Source organism: Rhinoderma darwinii, chromosome 10 (genome assembly GCF_050947455.1).
Source record: "Rhinoderma darwinii isolate aRhiDar2 chromosome 10, aRhiDar2.hap1, whole genome shotgun sequence".
NCBI lineage: Eukaryota > Metazoa > Chordata > Amphibia > Anura > Rhinodermatidae > Rhinoderma > Rhinoderma darwinii.
Window position 1 is genome coordinate 4,612,029 of NC_134696.1, and position 25,945 is coordinate 4,637,973.

Here is a 25,945-nt window from a genome sequence, read left to right on the forward strand (position 1 = left end):
GTTAGCTCCATATGACTTTTGCCAGAAAGGAATTTTTCAAGCATATTGCATTTTAAATAGAAGATACGGCACTTACATATAAGTCCTATCAATATCTTGTATGTATCCGAATTTTCAGGTCTCCACTGACTTCTATGAGACATACCAATCTTGCATACCGTATTACACAAAGCAATACAGATCCCAGATATTCTTGTGTGCGTGAAACATTACAGTGCATGACGTCCGATGTAAACAAATTGTGGTATCTCTGCTTTTGGTATACGTCCACGTAGCACGAGCAACCGCTATAGTACATTTCACTTTTTTTCTGTATATTCAACTAGTTCTGCTGTTTAAAGGGGTTGTTCTATGTTTCTATTTTGTTCTGCCTGAAGGATCGTGGACTTAGTTTGCCGCCAGATGTGTAGGAAACTTCCGAAAGAAAAATTAGCTGCAGGCACTTGAGAAATAGCTGGCACAGGAAGAGGAACACGTGGATGTTTACTATACACAATGAAGAACGGAAAAGAAGCAGCAGACTCACTGGTATGATTATTGTATGAGAATTCAGCCTATGGCAGAAGCTCTACCCAATTGTCGTGTTGAACTGAAACAAAATGACCATTTTGAAGTACTTGGTTAATTCTTTCAACTTGGCCGTTAGATTGCGGGTGATAAGCAAAAGAAAAGTCCAATTTCACATCTAAAAGTTTTCATAAGGCTCTCTAGAATTTAGATGTGAATTGTTCCCCCCTGGTCAGACACAAAATGGAAGGGGTAGTCCATGCAGACGAAAGATATGAATAAACAGAGGAATGAATTGTGGTATTTTCAAGAAGCGGTCCACCATGACCCAGATGGTTGTACACCCAGCAGAATGAGGAAGGTCAATAATATAATCCATGGCAATGTGTTGCCAGGGACCATCAGGAACAGGCAGAGTTTGGAGCAGTCCAGCTGGCTTGGAAAAGGTAGCCTTGTTTTGGCCACAGTTAGCACAGGAAGAGACATAGTCCACAACATCTTTAGGTAGCTTGGGCCACCAGTTGTGACGAGAGATAAAGTCCCGAGTCTTACGGACAACAGAGTGCCCAGCCATCTTGGCATTATATCCCCAGAGGAGAATTATTTTCCTGTCAGCAGATCGAACAAAAATTTGTCAAGGAGGAATGTCTTTGATCTGCAGAGGGTTAACACCAATTATACTAGAAGGACCAATAATATGTTGAGGATCTTCTTCGGAGTCGTCAATTTCAAACGATCGGGACAGGGCATAGGCCTTAAAATTCTTATCAGCTGGGCGGAAATGAAGCAAGAATTTAAATGTGGCAAAGAACAGTGACCATCTAGCTTGACGAGGGTTCAATTGTGCAGACTGTAAGTATGTGAGATTCTTGTGATCGGTCAAGATCATAATGGGATGAGCAGTCCCCTCCAGCAGGCACCTCCACTCTTCTAAGGCTAACTTGACAGGCAGTAATTCACAATCCCCAATGGAGTAGTTCCGTTCTGCCAGAGAGAAGAGTTTGGAGAAAAATCCACAGGAAACTGCCTTACCCTTGGAATTTTTTGGAAAAGGAGTTCTCCAGCACCAATGGAAGAAACTTCAACCTCCAATGGGAACTGCCGAGTCACATCTGGATGGTGAAGAACGGAAGTCGAAGTGAAGGGGCTCTTGAGACTGATGAATGCCGACTCTGCCTCAGGGGTCCAGTCCTTAGCATTCACTTGCTTCTTGGTAAGAGCAGAGATGGGAGAAGTAAGAGACAAGAAATTTGGGATGAATTGTCAATTTTGCGAATCCCACAAATCTCTGTATAGATCAGAGACCTTGAGGACGTTGAGCAACTCCAAAGACGTACTTCACTTTCTTCGGATCCATTAGAAGTCTTTGATCAGATATTATATAGCCCAGGAAGGGCAAGGATTTTTTTTTCAAATAGGCACTTCTCCGGTTTAGCGTATAGGTTGTTCCCCCTTAACCGAGACAGGACTTTGCAGACATGATTACGATGAGTCGTCAGATGAGGTGAGTAGATCAAGATGTCGTCCAGAAAAACCACCACACAGACATACATGTCGTTCACAAATTCTCGAAAATGTCGTTCACAAATTCTCTAAACACTGCTGGAGCGTTACACAGTACAAAAGGCATCACGACAAACTTGAAGTGTCCATCTCTGGTGTTGAGTGTGGTTTTCCATTCGTCACCCTTGCGGATCCGGTTATAAGCCCCACGTAGATCCAGCTTCGTGAAAATCTTAGCTCCATGAATCCTATCGAAGAGCTCAGAGATAAGCGGCAAGGGGTACTTATATAGATATTGATTTGGTTTGAACCATGGTCCGAGTGATCCATCCTTTTTCTCCATGAAGAAGTAACCGGCTCTGGCTGGATAAGACTTCCTGATGAACCCCATCTCGAGGTTCTCCTTGACATTATCCGACATGCCCTGGTTTCAGGCAAGGAGAGAGGATAAACCTGTCCAAAAGAAGGTGAAGCTTGAGAGAGCAACTCAAAAGGACAGTCGTGGGGACAATGAGGAAAGACCTCTGCCTCCTTCTTGCTAAAGATATCTGCAAAACTAGCATACTCTGGAGGCAGTCCAGAGAGTGACTGAGGCAGTGGAGAAGGAACAGGACAAACCTGAGGCAGGCAGCGGTGAAGACATCGGGGTCCCCATTGGAGGACATCTCCAGAATTCCAGTCAAGGACAGGAGCGGGTTGGCGTAGCCATGGCAATCCCAGCAGGATGGGGTTAATAGCTTTAGACAGGACATAAAAAGCTATGAGTTCCGAGAGGAGGACTCATACTAAATTTGCAGCTGCTCCAGAATCCAAATAAGCGGGGATAGATTTCTTCACCCGAGAAGACAGTCACAGGAATAGATAATTTGAGAGAGAGTTGTCACGTAGAGTTCGTGGACCCACCTTGGCGGTATGGCAGCTGGCCAACAGGGCGCAGGTGAGAGTCTATAGTTTATATAGGGTACCTGTGGCAGCTCGGACAGTAGCAAGGCAGGCTCGGCTACAGCTAAGCACAGCACTAGATCAGGTTACAGGAACAGTTAACACTGGGAGCAGGACCATTTGCAAGACAGACTAGGAATACAACAACAAAGCTCAGGCGTGGGAGGATGGGGCTGGGACCTTCTTATAGCCCAGGGTACTCTGGACCAATTAGCTCAATCACAAACATGCTTGCGCTCTGGCTTCTCAAGTCTGGACTGAGCTTGTGAGCGCACCCTGGTGGTCCCTGTGGAGCAGGACGGCCGTATGTGCAAACATCTCTTGAGAGAAGGGCGTCGACTGGATGGAAGGAGTTTGTGGTCAGCGACCACGGACGTTACAGTATCCCCCCTCTTACACCCCCTCCTCTTGGGACAAAAACGAGAGAGAAACCTCTTAATGAGGGTAGGAGCATTGAGATTCTCCTCTGGCTCCCAGGACCTCTCTTCTGGACCAAACCCCTTCCAATCTACTAATTAAAAGGTTCTTCCTCTTACTTTTTAATGTCCAAGATCTCCTTAACCTCGAAGGTGTCTGAAGGGCCGCTGGAGGCAACCGCAAGGATTGGAGTCTTGGTAAAGCGGTTCAGAACCACTGGCTTCAGGAGAGAAACATGGAAGGAGTTGGGGATCTTGAGGGTAGGAGGCAGCCAAAGCGTAGGTAGTTCTCCAAGATCTGATTGATCCTCTCGACCTGACCATTGGACTGAGGATGGTAGGCTGAGGAAAAGTCCAACTTTATACCCAGGAGTCCGCAGAGGGCTCTCCAGTACTTCGAGGTGAATTGAACACCCCGATCAGACACAATATGCTGCGACAAGCCGTGCAGGCGGAAGATGTGTTGCATGAACAGCTTGGCCATTAGAGGAGCAGAAGGAAGACCGATCAGAGGAATGAAGTGGGCAATCTTATAAAATCGATCCACCACCACCCAGACAGTACTGCATCCGGCAGAGAGAGGCAGGTCCGTAATAAAGTCCATAGCTATATGCTGCCAGGGGTCATTGGGCACAGGCAATGGCTGGAGCAGACCAGCAGGTCTGGAGTGAGCGACCTTGTTGGCTGCACATACTGAACATGAAGAAACAAAGTCCATAATGTCCTTGGGCAGAGTGGGCAACCAAAAATGACGAGCAATCAGATCCCGAGTCTTACGGGTCCCCGCGTGACCTGCCAGTCTAAAGGAGTGTCCCCAGCGGAGGATTCTTCCATGGTCAGCCAGGCACAAAAGTCCTCACTGGAGAAATGTCCCCAACTTGCAGGGGATTGAGACAATGCAAGACGGATCAATTATGTTCTGTGGAATCTCCATGGTGTCTTCTGTCTCGAAAGACCTGGACAAGGCATCGGCCCTCACATTCTTGTCGGCCGGGCGATAATGGAGCTCAAACTGGAACCTGGTAAAGAACAGTGACCACGTGGCCTGACAAAGGTTCAGCCCTTGGGCCGTCTGAAGATAGGTAAGGTTCTTATGGTCCTTAAAAATCAGGATGGGATGAGCTGGGCCCTCTAGAAGATGTCTCCAGTCCTCCAGAGCCAATTTGATGGTCAGTAACTGCCGATCCCGAATCGAATAGTTGCGTTCTGCGGAAGAGAAGAGCTTAGAAAAATATCCACATACCATTGACTTGCCGTTGGAGCCTCTCTGGAACAGGAGTGCACCAGCACCGACAGAGGATGCGTCCATCTCCAACGAGAACTGTAGAGAGACATCTGGATGATGGAGGATAGAGGCTGACGTAAAGGCAGTCTTCAGGCTATTGAATGCGGACTCTGCCTCAGGAGTCCACACCTTGGCGCTCTTGCCCTTCTTAGTGAGGTTAGAGATAGGAGAAGTCAGTGAGGAGAAGTTTGGAATAAACGGTCTGTAAAAATTGGCGAATCCCAGAAAGCTGTATGGCCCTGAAGCCTTGAGGGCATGGCAATTCCAGAATAGACTTTACCTTTTCAGGATCCATCTCGAGACCTCGATTCGAGACGATATAACCCAGGAAGGGTAGAGCATCTGTTTAAAACACGCACTTTTCCAGCTTAGCGTACAGACGATTCTCCCTTAACCGCAGCAAAACTTGACGGACATGTCTCTGATGAGTCACAGGATATCGAGAAAAAAATCAAGGTAGACTCCTATGCAAACATACAGGAGGTCACGGAAAATGTCATTAACAAACTCCTGGAAGACCTCGGGAGCATTACACAGGCCGAAGGGCATTACTAGATATTCATAGTGTCCATCACGGGTGTTAAATGCAGTCTTCCATTCATCACCCTGGCGAATCCGGACTAGGTTGTAAGCCTCACTCAGGTCTAGTTTGGAAAAAATCTTAGCTCCACGTATACGATCAAACAGTTCTGAGATCAGCGGCAACGGATATTTCTTTTTCTCAGTGATCTGGTTGAGACCTCAGTAGTCAATACAAGGACGAAGAGAAGCATCCTACTTTTTGACGAAGAAGAATCCGGCTCCTGCCGGGGAGGAAGACTTCCATTTGAAGCCCCTTTCCAAGTTCTCTTTCACATAGGCGGACATGGACAGAGTCTCTGGCAAGGAGAGAGGATATACCCTACCACGGGGAAGGGATGCACCAGGAGTCAGCTCGATAGGGCAGTCATACGCCCGGTGTGGAGGCAATGTCTCCGCCTCCCTCTTGCTGAAGACGTCCGAAAATGCAGCATAATGACCGGCAATCCTGCCAATGACCGAGGCAGCGAAGGCTGAGTCTAACGAATCTGCACCAGGCATCGGCTTTGACACTCAGGGCCCCACTGGAGAACTTTTCCAGAATTTCAGTCCAGGACTGGGGCATGTAGTCGGAGCCAAGGCAGGCCCAGCAACACAGGGTTAACGGCTTTGGATAGGACATAGAACGACAGGAGTTCGGAGTGAAGAGCTCCCACTTGGAGCCTCAGCGTCTTAGTCACAGCTATAAGTGGGTCTGGTAGAGGTAGTCCATTCACTGATGCAACTGTCAATGGCCTCTCCAGAGGGGTAGTGGGTAATTGAAGAAGATCCACAATGGTCTCTACGGATGAAATTAGCAGCGGATCCAGAGTCCAGATACGCAGAGACCTGATGCGTTCTCTCGCCGGACACTATGGTCACTGGTATGGACAATTTAGACAGAAGTCCTTTCTTACCCAAGGTTGCCTCTCCTAGCAACCCTAGGCTTTGGGATTTTTGGGGACACAGGCGCACAAGATGGCCACCGAGGCCGCAATATAGACAGAGTCCCGAAGTGCGTCCGCGTTGTCTCTCCTGGGTGGATAGCTTACACTGGTCCATCATCACAGACTCCTTAAGAGGATCGACATCTGAGGACAGCAGGGTTTGCTGCAAAGTAGGGGCCAGACTAGGAAGGCCTCCCTCCCGACGATCATTACCCCCGATACCCCTGAAGACGCTGCATCTGCAGTGAAACATGTCAGGGGGGCTCTTTTGAAATTTTAACTTGTTACTGCTGATCTCTGATACCGTTGATCTCTGATACTGACTTTGACCTTGGTCAGAGTGCAGCGTACTGCAGCCGCTGACACTTTGAATCTTGCTACTGACACTTAGAATCTTGCTACTGGCACACATTGTACTATGCTGGTTACTATCAGCAGTGAACATAACTTTTAATTTCTATGTAGGGTGTCTTTGCTATAATAGCCTAATAAAAATTTGTTATTTTATCTTGCTTGTAGTTGTTAAAAAGGGCCTTTTGCCGGCAGGCAAATATTTCTATATATAGTTTATATAGGGTACCTGTGGCTGGCAGCTCAGACAGTAGCAAGGCAGGAACTAGGCAGCAGGTAGACGTCAGGCGTGGAGAAGCAGGACAGGCGTGGTATACAGCACAGCACGGCTACAGCTAAGCACGGCACTAGATCAGGATACAGGTTACAGGAACAGTTAACACTGGGAGCAGGACCATTTGCAAGACAGACTAGGAATACAACAACAAAGCTCAGGCTTGGGAGGATGGGGCTGGGACCTTCTTATAGCCCAGGGTACTCTGGACCAATTAGCTCAATCACAAACATGCTTGCGCTCTGACTTCTCAAGTCTGGACTGAGCTTGTGAGCGCACCCTGGTGGTCACTGTGGAGCAGGACGGCCATATGTGCAAACATCTCTTGAGAGTAGAGCATCGACTGGATGGAAGGAGTTTGTGGTCAGCGACCACGAACGTTACAAGAGTTTAGCAGGTGGCGTCAATCCACCTAGTCTCTGCAATCAACCCTAGGTGCTGGAGATTTTCCGGCTTCTGTTGACATTCACGCCGAAAATGACTCTTGTGGCCACAATCCTGCTGAACATCTGTTCTGTCGCTTTTGGTCGGATGATCTGAGTTTGTCCACCTGCATGGGCTCCTAAGGAGGGACTACCGGAGGAGGGAGTAGGGGTCTCTGAAACCTGGGCGCCAGTCTATAGGACCATTTTTCCCGGCGAGCTTCCTGGATGCATTCCTGGATTCTCATGTCTATTCGAGTAGCCAACAGAATTAAGGCATCCAAGGTGGATGGTAGGTCACGAGCCACCAATCAACCTTTATTTGAGGAGCCAGTCCCTGCCAGAAAGTTGCCAACAAGGCCTCGTTGTTCCAGGCATGTTCCGCTGCCAAGGTACGGAACTGGATGGCATATTCTCCTACCGTCGATTTCCCTTGATGGAGACTCAGAAGAGAGGCAGCTGCAGAAGACGTCCGGCTTGATTCTTCAAATGCAGTACCAAAAGTCCCCAGGAACAACTTTAGGTCCGATGACTCTGGCCCCTCAGGTTCTCAAATGGGGTTCGCCCGTGCCAAGGCTTTGCCACAGAGGATTGAGACAATAAAAGCGACCTTGGTCACATCATAGGGAAAAAGATGAGCGTGTACTTTAAAGTGGATCAGACACTGGTTGATGAAGCCTCTACAGGTTTCCATCCTAGCGAGGTGGTAGGGGCAATGAAATTCCTGGCCCAGAACTGGCAGGAGGGATAGCAGGTGGGGGAGTAGTGGAAGCAGCCACAGAAGGAAAATCCAGCAATAATAGACTTTACAGCCTGTAGGAGCTGATTCTGTCGTGCCCGAAGGTCACGCATGTCCGCTTGCATCTACTGGACCGCTGTCTTCGGTTGACGAGCAGGATCCATGGCCTGAGCAAACTAATGACTGGCAGGAATGTTGACCCACTGGGCCACTCCGCTGTAACGGAGCAGCTGCTGATCAGCAAAGTCAATGGCAGTCATATACAAGAATATAACTATTGTAATACTGCCCCCTATATATAAGAATTTAGCAACTATAATACTGCCCTATATACAAGAATATAACTACTATAATACTACCCCTATATACAAGAATATAACTATTATAATACTGCCCCCTATGTACAAGAATATAACTACTATTAATACTGCCCCCTATATACAAGAATATAACTACAATAATACTGCCCCTATATACAAGAATATAACTACTATAATACTGCCCCTATATACAAGAATATAACTACTATAATACCGCCTCCTATATACAAGAATATAATTACTATAATACTGCCCCCTATATACAAGAATATAACTACTATAATACTGCCCCTATATACAAGAATATAACTACTATAATACTGCCCCTATATACAAAAATATAACTACTATAATACTGCCCCTATATACAAGAATATAACTACTATAATACTGCCCCTATATACAAGAATATAACTACTATAATACTGCCCCTATATACAAGAATATAATTACTATAATACTGCCCCCTATATACAAGAATATAACTACTATAATACTGCCCCTATATACAAGAATATAACTACTATAATACTGCCTCCTATATACAAGAATATAATTACTATAATACTGCCCCCTATATACAAGAATATAACTACTATAATACTGCCCCTATATACAAGAATATAACTACTATAATACTGCCTCCTATATACAAGAATATAACTACTATAATACTGCCCCTATATACAAGAATATATCTACTATAATACTACTCCTATATACAAGAATATAACTACTATAATACTGCCTCCTATATACAAGAATATAATTACTATAATACTGACCCCTATATACAAGAATATAACTACTATAATACTGCTCCTATATATAAGAATGTAACTACTATAATACTGCCTCCTATATACAAGAATATAACTACTATAATACTGCCCCCTATATACAAGAATATTACTACTATAATACAGCTCCTATATACAAGAATATAACTACTATAATACTGCTCCTATATACAAGAATATAACTACTATAATACTGCTCCTATATACAAGAATATAACTACTATAATACTACCCATATATACAAGAATATAACTACTATAATACTGCCCCTTATATACAAGAATATAACTACTATAATACTGCTCCTATATACAAGAATATAACTACTATAATACTACCCCTATATACAAGAATATATCTGCTATAATACTGCTCCTATATACAAGAATATAACTACTATAATACTGCCTCCTATATACAAAAATATAATTACTATAATACTGCCCCCTATATACAAGAATATAACTACTATAATACTGCCCCTATATACAAGAATATAGCTACTATAATACTGTCCCTATATACAAGAATATAACTACTATAATACTGCCCCTATATACAAGAATATAACTACTATAATACTGCTCCTATATACAAGAATATATCTACTATAATACTGCCCCCTATATACAAGAATATAACTACTATAATACTGCCCCCTATATACAAGAATATAACTACTATAATACTGCCCCTATATACAAGAATATAACTACTATAATACTGCCCCCTATATACAAGAATATAACTACTATAATACTGCCCCTATATACAAGAATATAACTACTATAATACTGCCCCCTATATACAAGAATATAACTACTATAATACTGCTCCTATATACAAGAATATAACTACTATAATACTGCTCCTATATACAAGAATATAACTACTATAATACTGCCCCCTATATACAGGAATATAACGACTATAATAATGCCCCTATATACAAGAATATAACTACTATAATACTACTCATATATACAAGAATAGAACTACTATAATACTGCCCCCTATATACAGGAATAGAACTACTATAATACTGCCCCCTATATACAAGAATAGAACTACTATAATACTGCTCCTATATACAAGAATATAACTACTATAATACTGCTCATAGATACAAGAATAGAACTACTATAATACTGCCCCCTATATACAAGAATATAACTACTATAATACTACTCATATATACAAGAATATAACGACTATAATACTGCCCCTATATACAAGAATATAACGACTATAATAATGCCCCTATATACAAGAGTATAACTACTATAATACTGCCCCCTATATACAAGAATATAACTGCTATAATACTGCCCCCTATATACAAGAATATAACTACTATAATACTGCTCCTATATACAAGAATATAACTACTATAATACTGCCCCTATATACAAGAATATAACTACTATAATACTGCTCCTATATACAAGAATATAACTACTATAACACTGCCCCTATATACAAGAATATAACTACTATAATACTGGCCCTATATACAAGAATATAACTACTATAATACTGCTCCTATATACAAGAATATAACTACTATAATACTGCTCCAATATACAAGCATATAACTACTATCATACACCCCCCTATGTATTCAAGTTATTATTCCTACTATTAAAAGCATAGTACACATACAGATCAGATGTTGCAGATTTATGTTTCCCCCGCCCCGAATTATATGTTATACTCAGGGCTCTAATTATGGCCCAATGAAACCATTTAATTACTCCCACTAACAATGTAAAGCAGAAGTCTGGGGAGCTGCCTCTGACATTGTTAGAAACCATTTTGTGATAATTCAATGTACACCTACAAAAACGTTTCCCATTAACCCATCATACAGAGGCCCAGCCTGGGAACGGATCATCCGTCTGACCCTGCAGTCTTTAATAAGCTGAAAGTAACAATGAAGGGGCAGGAAGTCATTAATTCAGACTCAATTTAATTAGATTGTAAGCTTGTGAGGAGAAGGAGAAAGGCCATTAATTAGCCATATTAGAGGAAATCTCCTGAATATCACAGGCGGTGAGGATGAGATTATAGGGTACACTCATACACGTTGTACACTAAAGGATGCTGAATAGAATGACATATGAGCAACATTTCTGGACAGCTGATGACAGGTAAATCAAAGCTTGTTAGCATTAATACTAATCGGGACCCGCATCTACCGGTGGATATGCCATAAATGTCCGAGATGGGAATACCCCTTAAAAAGCTTTGGAAACCTTTGGTTGACAGTTAATTTTTTTTCATGTAATGTTTGTAGTTGATGATAATTAGCAATTTTATAATTACATTTATTAAAAAAATGTCATGTTTCTGTTCTGTATCTTTATGTATTCACTGTACATAAAAGCTGCAGATCGCCACCCTCAGCCGAATCTGAACTGACAGTCTGGATGACCGTGGCTCCTGTGTGCCTCTGACACCTCATCTGACCCTTTGGCTGCAGTCACATGCGGCATATTTTGTTGCAGAAATTTCTGAGACTGAAAATCAGTTCCATTTTATCGAATGGGTCTTTTTTTTTCCTGCAGCAGGTGCATGGATTTCAGCCAGTTCCATTCAAATAAATGGAACTGATTTAAAGTCGCAGAAATTTCTGCACCAAAATTTGCCACGTGTGACTGCAGCCTAATACTGATGAAATCTATGTTGATCTTCTTAGATTTGAACAGTATTAGGGTTAGATAAGGTATCAGAGGCACACAGGAGCCACTGTTAGCCAAGCCGTCAGTCCAGCTCACTGATGGATTCGGCTCAAAGTACCGATGATGAGACTACTCTGATTAGAAAACAAGGTGTATGATGAACGAGCCTACAGCTATTCTGCCGGACTGTTTATTTCAGTAAGTCAGGAAATATCAGGTCAGGTTAAAATCCAGTTTGTCTGATCCTTCTTTTCCTCAGTGGCAAATGCTGGGGATAATCAGGCAACCACCATGGATGTGAGATTGTCTGAAGAACGCTACAGGCTGTTCATTCTAGTAATAAAGGAGGTCTCAGCAACCGAAGCTCCACCGATATCCTCTGACATGACTCTGACATGTTAAAAGGCGCAAAGGGGCACATGTACTATATTTTCACACTTATCTATCGTCTGACATTTCATTGCCATAGATCAGAAGATTGTATATAAATTCAGATAGCACCAGATACAGGGGAAAAGGGGAGGTGGGTTTGCACGGATAGGGGCCCAACCCGAAATGAGTAAGTAAAGAGTATCCGGCACACCAATATGAGAAAAAGGTAATCAAAAACAAAATAAAAATTACCTTTTTCTCATATTGGTGTGCCAGATACCCTTTACTTATAGATCAGAAGATAACATTGGTCAGAGTCCGAGAGTTGAGACGCCCCAATCCCTAGAATTAAGAGCAATGCAAGTGCTGTCAACATGAAATTTGGAAATATCAAAGATAAGACAGTGGGGCTTATAGACCCGTGGCCCATTTATTCTAGCAAACTGGTTTGGTCTCAGCTCACAACACCGATGGTATCTTAAGTCAGATGGCCGTTAAAGGTGAATGTTCTCATTTATATTTTAACAATAGAACATAAAATTGTATTATCTTAAAATAACGCTAGAGACAAGCAAATTAACCCATGTCCCATTCATGTTTTGTCAACCCAGCCGCCATCATGATACATCCTGTTTGTGATCTGCGGAACAGAAATTCTCCAAACCGATTTCCTCATCTCACTCTAGACTGGCGATTTGAGTAATCTGACCCATCATCGAACAGAGCATGTTTATTCACTTTGTCTGTAGTTCATCAACGCGACTGGGAACTTTACTCACTGTGTTAAGAAATGGTAAATTCCCCTGCCAAAATACATATATTAAATTTGTAAGCTTTTTATCCCATGCATGACAACTATGTAATAACTTCTCCTCTATGTCTACAATCAGCATGCCAAGCTTCACAGACCATAGTGTCTGTTAATACAAGTCATACATTTACGAGTGGTACATGGAATATTTAAAGCATCCCAGCCACACAATAGTCTGCACTACGCTTTCACCTCGGGTTACGCGGAGCCCACGTATCATTAGCAATAAAGTATACTGACATTGAAGCAAATGACGGCTTTACACATCAAGATAATGAGGCAATGTGTAATATAAAGTGGCCAGGAGCCCCCCACGTACCCATGTGTGTGTTATGAGATGTAAAAGAGAATTACTCCACAGCCTGCACCCCACTCTGCAGCTGCTCTCCCTCCCCAGCGGAGATCACTGGCCTAAGGTGTTAGCGCCTCATTTGGGAGAAGCCTCAGCTGGGGCTGCTGTTGATAAAAAGGTCCATGGAGAGAGGGCAGAACAAAAGACGGAGCTGATAAAGTGAGCAAAAACATGAAGGGGGGGGCATAAATCTGAAGCAGATGCTGTATGAAGAGGATGACAGATCTACAACTGCTGGGGGACTCACATTGGCTTTAAATGAGCCCCAGCCTTTGTGACGTTTACATAAAACAAAATCTCTTATTGTCCCCTGTATCCTACTGTCTTTATTCACATTACCAGGGGTCACTTCCTTAAGTAATTGGTCATGGCAGCCATAAACATTACAATGTTTTCATGCAATATAACCAGTGATCAGCGTCACTGGGGCACATTTATAAAGCAACAATTTTATGGAGTCATGCAAAATAATGGTGGCCGAGCGCTTTAAACATATGGCCCAAATGCTTGCGCCATTTTAAACTTACTGGGGGCAGCTTTCATTTTGCTCTCGAAAAATCCTGCGATTGATTGTGCGCTATGGAAAACAAAGACCCCAATATCTATGCCAGTAAAATGTCTGTGACCGTTTTTTATAAATGAGCCACACTATGCTTTTAGTATCAACGTAAGGCTATGTTCACATTTACATCATGGCTTTTGTTTATAACGGAAGCCATGACGCTGTGACGGATCCATCCTAATGTGAACAGACCATAACTGAAACCTAATGAACTTTTTGTTTTATTTATTATTATCAATAAAGTAATTTTTTTTTTTTACAGATGTTTCAGAGGAGCATCCTCATGGCCGGAGCTTAATCTTATCCAGTCAGCAAGCGGCGATCATACTGACAATGAATGCAACTTTTCCAACTTATTCATCATTTAGAAAAAGAGTGAGTGTCCCAGGGGGAAATTTATTCTTCTGTGTGTTTGTAGTTTTCTGTTGGGGAGGGGGGGAAAAAGTCTGACTTGCTGTCTCACCGCTACTGCCACTTGTGAATCCAGACTATTGTCCCCACCAGGCTGTACAATTTTATGCCATGAAGAGTTTTAATGATAGAGATGTGACATTTGAACACGTGCACAGTGTGCAGGTATTTAGCTATTTGCATATGAGAGTCCCCTGCTGTCATAGACAGCCACACTGTCCCCATAATAAAGAGACAACCACAGTGCATCTAGAAGAGACAGTCACGGTACATGTAGAAGAGACAACAGCCACTGTGTCTGCATAATAAAGACAGACAGCCACATCTCATCTATAACAGACAATCATATGAGAGACAGACAAATATAGTTGCCTCTATAACAGGCAGCCATAGTGCCCCCATAATAAAGGCAGAAAGTCACAAGGCATGTATAACAGTCAGCCTTAGTGACACACGCTGCAGAATTTTTCCGTCTTGGATTTGTTTTGAAATCTGCAACGGAAAAAGTCTGCATGTGTCACATTTAGATTTTTACACAGATTTTGTTGCGCGTTACACAGATTTTGGTGCGCGTTTGGTGCGCCTAATTCACACGAGCGTGTCTGTTTTCCGCGCGTAAAAAGCACAGCGTTTTTCCTGCCTTGCGTGTGGCATCCGTGTACTGTGCACGTCTGTGTTTTTTACGCGCTTATGTCATCCGTATGTCACGCATTTTTTATGTCAGCAAAAAAAACTGAAGGAGGTGTTTTATATTTTCCTCACCATTTCTTTAGCAACTGGTGCGTGAAAAACACGGACAGCACTCGTGTGCTGCCCGTGATTTTCACGTACCCATTGACTTCAATGGGTGCGTGATGCGCAAAAAACGCACAAGTATAGGACATGCAGTGAGCTTCACGCTGCGTGAACAACACTGAATGTCTGAATGGCCCCATTGAATTGCATAGGTCCGTGTGATGTCCGTTGTTTTAACGCACGTAAGGCTATGTTCACATCTGCGTCAGGGCTCCGTTACGATGTTCTGTGGGAGCTTTCCGTCGGAACAGAGCCCTGACTGACACAAACTGAAACCATTGGCACCGGATCCGTCACCATTGAAATCAATGGTAATGGAAATCTTTGGTTTCAGTTTGTGTCAGTCAGGGCTCTGTTCCGACGGAAAGCCCCCACAGAACGTCGTAACGGAGCCCTGACGCCGATGTGAACGAAGCCTAACACTGATGTGAAATACGCTCGTGTGAATAAGGCCTTAAACCCATTCCACTTGTATTGTACTGTTAAGTGCTGTGGATTTTCAGTGCAGAGTCCGCACTTAAAATCCACAGCAATACCTCATCATGTGAATTCACCCTAGTAAAGACATCCAGCCGTACCTGCGGGGCAACAGGTCGTCATTGTTTATACCATTCATGTCCATTGTAAAGTCAGGACTAGACCTTAACTTGAATTTTATGATTTCCTGTAACATTCAGTTCTATTTCGTAAAATGCACCTATCCACATCATGTAATGCTCACAAAACTTTAATTTGTGCAACTTTTCAGTTTTTTTTATTTTGTTTATAAAGAACAGAGTTCTATTAGAATGGAAGAACATAGTACAGCCCCACCTAGTGTTCATTTATGGTATTATTACTTCTATTAGTATTCTTATTACTATTACATCTATCATTAGAACTACTGCTTATACAGTGACATAAATGTAATTATATCAAATATTTTGTAGATTACAATTTTACTATTAGTATCTGTTCACACTAGCATCATGGGCATGGGTTCTGTTTTATTGAATATGAGAGATTAAACTGGATATGAGATATTGATTTTTAATAGGTCTGTCAGGTTTTTCCTTTTCATAATAGATACTACTACTAGAAATTCATGTTTTTAATGCACTTGTATTTTCAAAAATGTCTCTGTTTTTTGCGCCATTCAACATTTTTTTAACACAAACATGGGAACTCTGCAGAACCATTAGGTCAGTTTGTTACATTAAAAAAATTGCAGAACACCTCTTTAATCCCTTCGCACACACAGACGTTCTATTACGTCCTGGTGCAGGGGGTGATGTTTGGAGCGCACTCCATAGGCTGCGGGTGTTGGGTGCCCTGGCTGTTTAACCCCTCATATGCTGCGGTCAATCGTGACTGCAGCATCTGAGGCGTTGAAAAGAGGAGGGCGGCCCCCTCCGACAGCTCATCGCCCCCTTGCATTGAGATCGGAGGTGACGACGGCTGTTATGGCAGCCCAGGGGCCTAATGAAGGGCCCCAGGGCTGCCTCCACTCTGACTCTGTGGCAGGGCTTAGCAGAAGCCTGTAAAAATAATACTGCAATACGTCAGTATTGCAGTATATTGTACCAACAATCGCTGGTTCAAGTCCCCTAGGGGGGGGCTAATAAAGTGTGTCAAAAAAGTGAAAAAAGTTTTCAGTAGTGAAAAAAATATATATTAAATGTTCAAATAAAAAAAACTATTCCCATTTTCCCCCTAAGGTAATGTAAAAAATAAAAAAAAATTAACAAAATTGGTATCGCTGTGTCTGTAAAAGTCTGAAATATTACAATATAGCGTTATTTAATGCACACGTTAAACGCCTAAAAAAAGAATTGAAAATCGCTGTTTTTTGGTCAACCTAGCTCTCCCAAAAAATTTAATAAAAAGTTATCAAAAAGTTGTACTTCCAAAAAAATTGTACTAATAAAAACTACAGCTCATCCCGCAGAAAATAAGCCCTCACACCATCAGTGAAAAAAGAAAAAAGTTATGGCTCTCAGAATGTGGCGACAGAAAAGTTTATTATCAATAAAAGTAGTAAAATATAAAAAAAACGATATCAATTTGGTATCGCCGTAATCGGATTGTGCCACAGAATAAAGATAATTTGTCGTAAAAACGAAACCCAAAAAGCAATTGAGCCCACATGGAATTTTTTCCAATTTCCCAGTACATTATATGGAACTATAAATGGTACCAAAAGAAACTAAAACTCCTCCCGCAAAAAATAAGCCCTCACACCGCTCTACTGACGGAAAAATAAAAAAGTTATGGCTCCTTTAATGTGGGGAGTAAAGAACGAAAATTAAAAATTAAAAAAATGACTTTGTCCCGAAAGGTTTAAGCAGCTCTGTCTGTAATACAATAAAATGAGCAGTCTAGTAATTACATTGACATCCACATTGATAATGGGGTGATAGAGAGAATACGGCAGGCTATTGTTTTTTTTACCAAAAACATTCATCCACCTTATAATCTTGACCTCTTCTGCTTTCCCTGGCATCACCCAGGGTATCTCATATGCTCGGTGTCACTTTATGTCAGGGCAGTTTTATATAAGGTATATAATAGACAGCAGCCATTGTCTGCGCGAGATGATTAGCGACTTACTTAAATGCCTATGTATGATGATATATTGTCTGCTTCATTTACTCTAGTGCACTTTCTAACTGTGACCCAGGTGCACAGCAGCTGTATCCCACCCACCATTGTGCCTCCGGCCATCAGACCCCAGTGATAACCAACGGGGTCAATTAGTCAATATGCCACGACTGTTATTAAACAGGGGGGAGTCATTTACAAAATAAACACTTTAATTAAGTGGTAAATTATATTTTATACTATGAAAGGGTGATTCTGTAGAAAGTCTAATTTATTGCTATGAAATTCATCAGCTGCAAATAAAAAAAAGCTGCAAAGAAAAGCAGGGGCTAAACTATAACTTTTGTTCCAGCCAGCCAGTCTCCAAGAGTGGTCGGTGAGTTCTCTCCCTACTTTTTGTTTTTACCAACACATGGTTGATGCAGCAGTAGGAGCTTATAAGGGTATGTTCACACGGCGGGGGTCCGTTACGGCTGAAATTACGGGGATGTTTCAGCCTGAAAACATCCCCGTAATTTCAGCCGTACCGGCATGTGCAGGCGCTTGAACGCCGCGTCAATTACGGCCGTAATTAGCGCTGCTATTCATTGGAGTCAATGAGTAACGGCTCCAATTACGGCCAAAGAAGTGACAGGTCACTTCTTCTACGCGGGCGTCTATTTACGCGCCGTCATTTGACAGCGGCGCGTAAATATACGCCTCGTGTGAACAGACAAACGTCTGCCCATTGCTTTCAATGGGCAGATGTTTGTCAGCGCTATTGAGGCGCTATTTTCGGGCGTAATTCGGGGCAAAAAAGCCCGATTTACGTCCGTAAATAGGCCGTGTGAACATACCCTAAAGTGTATTCTTCCCCAATCTTTGAGGTGGAATCATCATTAGTTTATAATATATTCCCTGTGCTACATTCAGGGAAATTATATCTTCTTCTTTTTCAGTGTCTGTTTGTTCCAGTTTTCAGTAACTTTCACTTTAATGTCAATGAGTCTAAAAGGCTAAAGCCTTAATGAGGGGTCTGACCAATCAGATTTAACAGAGTATGTCAGGTGACATGACCAACCAATCTTGTATTCTTGTTCACACAGTTCAGAATTGCTGCAGCCTGAATAAGCAGGGAAAGGTGGTAGATTTAAGCTCTGAAGCCTGATGAATAGTGTGTGCAGCTCTGCAGTATAATACAGGATGTAACGCAGGATTAGTACAGGGTAAGTAATGTATGTACACAGTGACTCCACCAGCAGAATAGTGAGTGCAGCTCTGGAGTATAATACAGGATGTAACTCAGGATCAGTACAGGATAAGTAATGTATGTACACAGTGACTCCACCAGCAGAATAGTGAGTGCAGCTCTGGAGTATAATACAGGATGTAACTCAGGATCAGTACAGGATAAGTAATGTAATGTATGTACACAGTGACTCCACCAGCAGAATAGTGAGTGCAGCTCTGGAGTATAATACAGGATATAACTCAGGATCAGTAATGTAATGTACACAGTGACTCCACCAGCAGAATAGTGAGTGCAGCTCTGGAGTATAATACAGGATGTAACTCAGGATCAGTACAGGATAAGTAATGTATGTACACAGTGACTCCACCAGCAGAATAGTGAGTGCAGCTCTGGAGTATAATACAGGATGTAACTCAGGATTAGTACAGGATAAGTAATGTAATGTATGTACACAGTGACCCCACCAGCAGAATAGTGAGTGCAGCTCTGGAGTATAATACAGGATATAACTCAGGATCAGTGCAGGATAAGTAATGTAATGTATGTACACAGTGACTCCACCAGCAGAATAGTGAGTGCAGCTCTGGAGTATAATACAGGATATAACTCAGGATCAGTACAGGATAAGTAATGTAATGTATGTACACAGTGACTCCACCAGCAGAATAGTGAGTGCGGCTCTGGAGTATAATACAGGATGTAACTCAGGATCAGTACAGGATAAGTAATGTAATGTATGTACACAGTGACTCCACCAGCAAAATAGTGAGTGCAGCTCTGGAGTATAATACAGGATGTAACTCAGGGTCAGTACAGGATAAGTAATGTAATGTGTGTACAAAGTGACTCAACCAGCAGAATAGTGAGTGCAGCTCTGGAGTATAATACAGGATGTAACTCAGGGTCAGTACAGGATAAGTAATGTAATGTGTGTACAAAGTGACTCCACCAGCACAATAGTGAGTGCGGCTCTGGAGTATAATACAGGATGCAACTCAGGATCAGTACAGGATAAGTAATGTATGTACACAGTGACTCCACCAGCAGAATAGTGAGTGCAGCTCTGGAGTATAATACAGGATGTAACTCAGGATTAGTACAGGATAAGTAATGTAATGTATGTACACAGTGACCCCACCAGCAGAATAGTCGGTGCAGCTCTGTAGTATAATACAGGATGTAACTCAGGATCAGTACAGGATAAGTAATGTAATGTATGTACACAGTGACTCCACCAGCAGAATAGTGAGTGCAGCTCTGGAGTATAATACAGGATGACAAGACGTAAAGGAGACCCCAGGTAGTTCGCGGGCGCAATATACAATTTACAAAGGAGGGGATTGCCTGCAAACAACCAAGCCCAATTTCCCAACTACCGATTGATAGTAGAACAAACTTTATTTAGCTACGTATAGCAAGACAGACCACATAGAATTGCATTAAAATTGTCACTACCTAAGACCGGACATGAGGGTAGTTTACCTGTGTGGATACAGGCATATATGGTAATAGAATAGGAGCGCAGATTCCTATCATTAGCAAGTTAAATTGTTAAATTGGCTAATCGGTAGACAGTAGGTCCGGTCAACGGTAGGTATTAAAATCTTGACAGCCCCCCCGACATGTTTCGCTACAGAGTAGCGTCCTCAGTGGTACACGGGATTACAGGGGTACAAGATTTTAATACCTACCGTTGACCGGACCTACTGTCTACCTATTAGCCAATTTAACAATTTAACTTGCTAATGATAGGAATCTGCGCTCCTATTCTATTACCATACATGCCTGTATCCACACAGGTAAACTACCCTCATGTCCGGTCTTAGGTAGTGACAATTTTAATGCAATTCTATTTGGTCTGTCTTGCTATACGTAGCTTAATAAAGTTTGTTCTACTATCAATCGGTAGTTGGGAAATTGGGCTTGGTTGTTTGCAGGCAATCCCCTCCCTAATACAGGATGAAACACAGGATTAGTACAGGATAAGTAATGTCATGTATGTACACAGTAAAAAATATTCCACAGAACTCACTTGATTAGATTCTTTCCACTTGACTTCCAGTGACTCCACCAGCAGAATAGTGAGTGCAGCTCTGGAGTATAATACAGGATGTAACTCAGGATCAGTACAGGATAAGTAATGTATGTACACAGGGACTGCACCAGCAGAATAGTGAGTTCAGCTCTGGAGTATAATACAGGATGTAACTCAGGATCAGTACAGGATAAGTAATGTCATGTATGTACACAGTGACTCCACCAGCAGAATAGTGAGTGCAGCTCTGGAGTATAATACAGGATATAACTCAGGATCAGTACAGGATAAGAAATGTAATGTATGGACACAGTGACTCCACCAGCAGAATAGTGAGTGCAGCTCTGGAGTATAATACAGGATGTAACTCAGGATTAGTACAGGATAAGTAATGTAATGTATGTACACAGTGACCCCACCAGCAGAATAGTGAGTGCAGCTCTGGAGTATAATACAGGATATAACTTAGGATCAGTGCAGGATAAGTAATGTAATGTATGTACACAGTGACTCCACCAGCAGAATAGTGAGTGCAGCTCTGGAGTATAATACAGGATATAACTCAGGATCAGTACAGGATAAGTAATGTAATGTATGTACACAGTGACTCCACCAGCAGAATAGTGAGTGCGGCTCTGGAGTATAATACAGGATGTAACTCAGGATCAGTACAGGATAAGTAATGTAATGTATGTACACAGTGACTCCACCAGCAAAATAGTGAGTGCAGCTCTGGAGTATAATACAGGATGTAACTCAGGGTCAGTACAGGATAAGTAATGTAATGTGTGTACAAAGTGACTCAACCAGCAGAATAGTGAGTGCAGCTCTGGAGTATAATACAGGATGTAACTCAGGGTCAGTACAGGATAAGTAATGTAATGTGTGTACAAAGTGACTCCACCAGCACAATAGTGAGTGCGGCTCTGGAGTATAATACAGGATGCAACTCAGGATCAGTACAGGATAAGTAATGTATGTACACAGTGACTCCACCAGCAGAATAGTGAGTGCAGCTCTGGAGTATAATACAGGATGTAACTCAGGATTAGTACAGGATAAGTAATGTAATGTATGTACACAGTGACCCCACCAGCAGAATAGTCGGTGCAGCTCTGTAGTATAATACAGGATGTAACTCAGGATCAGTACAGGATAAGTAATGTAATGTATGTACACAGTGACTCCACCAGCAGAATAGTGAGTGCAGCTCTGGAGTATAATACAGGATGACAAGACGTAAAGGAGACCCCAGGTAGTTCGCGGGCGCAATATACAATTTACAAAGGAGGGGATTGCCTGCAAACAACCAAGCCCAATTTCCCAACTACCGATTGATAGTAGAACAAACTTTATTTAGCTACGTATAGCAAGACAGACCACATAGAATTGCATTAAAATTGTCACTACCTAAGACCGGACATGAGGGTAGTTTACCTGTGTGGATACAGGCATATATGGTAATAGAATAGGAGCGCAGATTCCTATCATTAGCAAGTTAAATTGTTAAATTGGCTAATCGGTAGACAGTAGGTCCGGTCAACGGTAGGTATTAAAATCTTGACAGCCCCCCCGACATGTTTCGCTACAGAGTAGCGTCCTCAGTGGTACACGGGATTACAGGGGTACAAGATTTTAATACCTACCGTTGACCGGACCTACTGTCTACCTATTAGCCAATTTAACAATTTAACTTGCTAATGATAGGAATCTGCGCTCCTATTCTATTACCATACATGCCTGTATCCACACAGGTAAACTACCCTCATGTCCGGTCTTAGGTAGTGACAATTTTAATGCAATTCTATTTGGTCTGTCTTGCTATACGTAGCTTAATAAAGTTTGTTCTACTATCAATCGGTAGTTGGGAAATTGGGCTTGGTTGTTTGCAGGCAATCCCCTCCCTAATACAGGATGAAACACAGGATTAGTACAGGATAAGTAATGTCATGTATGTACACAGTAAAAAATATTCCACAGAACTCACTTGATTAGATTCTTTCCACTTGACTTCCAGTGACTCCACCAGCAGAATAGTGAGTGCAGCTCTGGAGTATAATACAGGATGTAACTCAGGATCAGTACAGGATAAGTAATGTATGTACACAGGGACTGCACCAGCAGAATAGTGAGTTCAGCTCTGGAGTATAATACAGGATGTAACTCAGGATCAGTACAGGATAAGTAATGTCATGTATGTACACAGTGACTCCACCAGCAGAATAGTGAGTGCAGCTCTGGAGTATAATACAGGATATAACTCAGGATCAGTACAGGATAAGAAATGTAATGTATGGACACAGTGACTCCACCAGCAGAATAGTGAGTGCAGCTCTGGAGTATAATACAGGATGTAACTCAGGATTAGTACAGGATAAGTAATGTAATGTATGTACACAGTGACCCCACCAGCAGAATAGTGAGTGCAGCTCTGGAGTATAATACAGGATATAACTTAGGATCAGTGCAGGATAAGTAATGTAATGTATGTACACAGTGACTCCACCAGCAGAATAGTGAGTGCAGCTCTGGAGTATAATACAGGATATAACTCAGGATCAGTACAGGATAAGTAATGTAATGTATGTACACAGTGACTCCACCAGCAGAATAGTGAGTGCGGCTCTGGAGTATAATACAGGATGTAACTCAGGATCAGTACAGGATAAGTAATGTAATGTATGTACACAGTGACTCCACCAGCAAAATAGTGAGTGCAGCTCTGGAGTATAATACAGGATGTAACTCAGGGTCAGTACAGGATAAGTAATGTAATGTGTGTACAAAGTGACTCCACCAGCACAATAGTGAGTGCGGCTCTGGAGTATAATACAGGATGCAACTCAGGATCAGTACAGGATAAGTAATGTATGTACACAGTGACTCCACCAGCAGAATAGTGAGTGCAGCTCTGGAGTATAATACAGGATGTAACTCAGGATTAGTACAGGATAAGTAATGTAATGTATGTACACAGTGACCCCACCAGCAGAATAGTGAGTGCAGCTCTGGAGTATAATACAGGATATAACTTAGGATCAGTGCAGGATAAGTAATGTAATGTATGTACACAGTGACTCCACCAGCAGAATAGTGAGTGCGGCTCTGGAGTATAATACAGGATGTAACTCAGGATCAGTACAGGATAAGTAATGTAATGTGTGTACAAAGTGACTCCACCAGCAGAATAGTGAGTGCAGCTCTGGAGTATAATACAGGATGTAACTCAGGATCAGTACAGGATAAGTAATGTAATGTATGTACACAGTGACTCCACCAGCAGAATAGGGAGTGCAGCTCTGGAGTATAATACAGGATATAACTCAGGATCAGTACAGGTTAAGTAATGTAATGTATGTACACAGTGACTCCACCAGCAGAATAGTGAGTGCAGCTCTGGAGTATAATACAGGATGTAACTCAGGATCAGTACAGGATGAGTAATGTAATGTATGTACACAGTGACTCCACCAGCAAAATAGTGAGTGCAGCTCTGGAGTATAATACAGGATGTAACTCAGGGTCAGTACAGGATAAGTAATGTAATGTGTGTACAAAGTGACTCCACCAGCAGAATAGTGAGTGTGGCTCTGGAGTATAATACAGGATCAGTACAAAATAAGTAATGTCATGTATTTATAAAATTTTTCAACTTAATGTGTAGATACATATATATCTATCGATCGATAAATAGATGTATATAGCTAATAATATATATCCTCATTAAGTCCTGCCACATGCATTTGTCCCTATTTCTGCCCAGCAGCAGTTCTGCCTTGGACTAAAGACCCGTAGAATCTGAGACAGACTAGTTGGTAGATACGTGCTGCCTGAAAGTCTTACTGTAAACACTGTGGTTGTTAGGAAGTTTATCCATAGCAACCCTACTGTCAGACAGAAATCTGGATTGCCCCTGTACTGACAGCAAAATCAAGAGAATGAGAGCCATAGAGGAGGAATGCGACAGCTGCATGCAATGCACAATTTACTGTATAAGGATAGTGATGTCTCTATGCAAATTAGGTTGTAATCCAACAAAACAGGAAAAACATTAAGGGCTAAATATTTTTATCAATACAATAACCACATACATCCATTGTACTTACCTGCCAGGCGCCATGTCCCGAATGCTTCACTTTTTCTTTCTACTTCTGGATTTCTTCTCCCCGGTCAGAAAGAGTTTTTCACCTGTAGGATAGCAGCGGGTGGCAGCCGGCACCTAAAAACATCATCATTGTTATCTTTGCAAAGCAGTAGTGTTGTGCCTATACTTGCACAACGAATCTAGGGGAGTAAACCCGCTCACTTTTTACTGCTCTTGATTCCATTTCCAAACAGTATTACCTTAGAGGAGCGCCACTTGTCCTCCTTCCCCTTTTTTCTTTCACTTAATCTGTGCCATGTGTCATCTTTGCCAAGTGTCCTATGTGCCAAGTTTCATCTGCCACGCCAAGTGTCTGCCACGCCAAGTGTCTGCCACGCCAAGTGTCTGCCACGCCAAGTGTCTGCCACGCCAAGTGTCTGCTACGCCAAGTGTCTGCCACGCCAGGTACTCTTGTCCTAAAGACTATCATTGACTGCTGTTTGGCCACTCCGCTACGGCGGAGTGGCCGAGTGGGTCCACATACCCCATAGTCATGACACGGCACAAGCCAGCTTCCGATAGGCCGGCACAAGCCAACTCTCGGTAGTTCGGCACTAGCTAGCTTCTGATTATCCAGCACAAGCCAGCAATCCAGGCACTCTCGCCCTTGTGACTGTCATTGACATTTTGTTTGACCAGTTGCTACTCCGCTACGGCGGAGCGGCCCAGTGGGTCCACATAACCCTACAGCAGTGACAGTGAATTAGTAGAATTTTTTTTACAACATCTAGCAATTTGAACACAAATTGTAAAGCCAAAATACACGTTTAAAAGCACTGAATTCCTTTTTACATATAATAATAATTATTATGATTTGTACGTTTCCAAGATATTTAAGGATAACTGCGCAGTTTACCTGTACAAAACGAGCAACGATAAAAACCAAGTGTTGTGTTGCTGATAATAA

At 42.3% G+C, this 25,945-nt stretch overlaps 1 protein-coding gene across 12 annotated transcripts in view; it reads left to right on the top strand.

Moving 5' to 3' along the window:
• ROBO3 (roundabout guidance receptor 3) overlaps positions 1-25,945 on the top strand; it is a 388,832-nt gene that overhangs the window by 2,891 nt on the left and 359,996 nt on the right. For 5 of the 12 annotated variants that reach the window (XM_075839190.1, XM_075839189.1, XM_075839186.1 and 2 more), the window contains exons 2-5: positions 378-528; positions 12,729-12,910; positions 14,105-14,217; positions 18,714-18,833. The gene's annotated coding sequence lies outside the window, so the exon portion shown is untranslated. Of the gene's footprint in view, positions 1-377; positions 529-10,563; positions 11,215-12,728; positions 12,911-14,104; positions 14,218-18,713; positions 18,834-25,945 lie in introns of those variants that run through there. The other 7 variants (XM_075839192.1, XM_075839194.1, XM_075839193.1 and 4 more) reach the window with 6 other exon arrangements.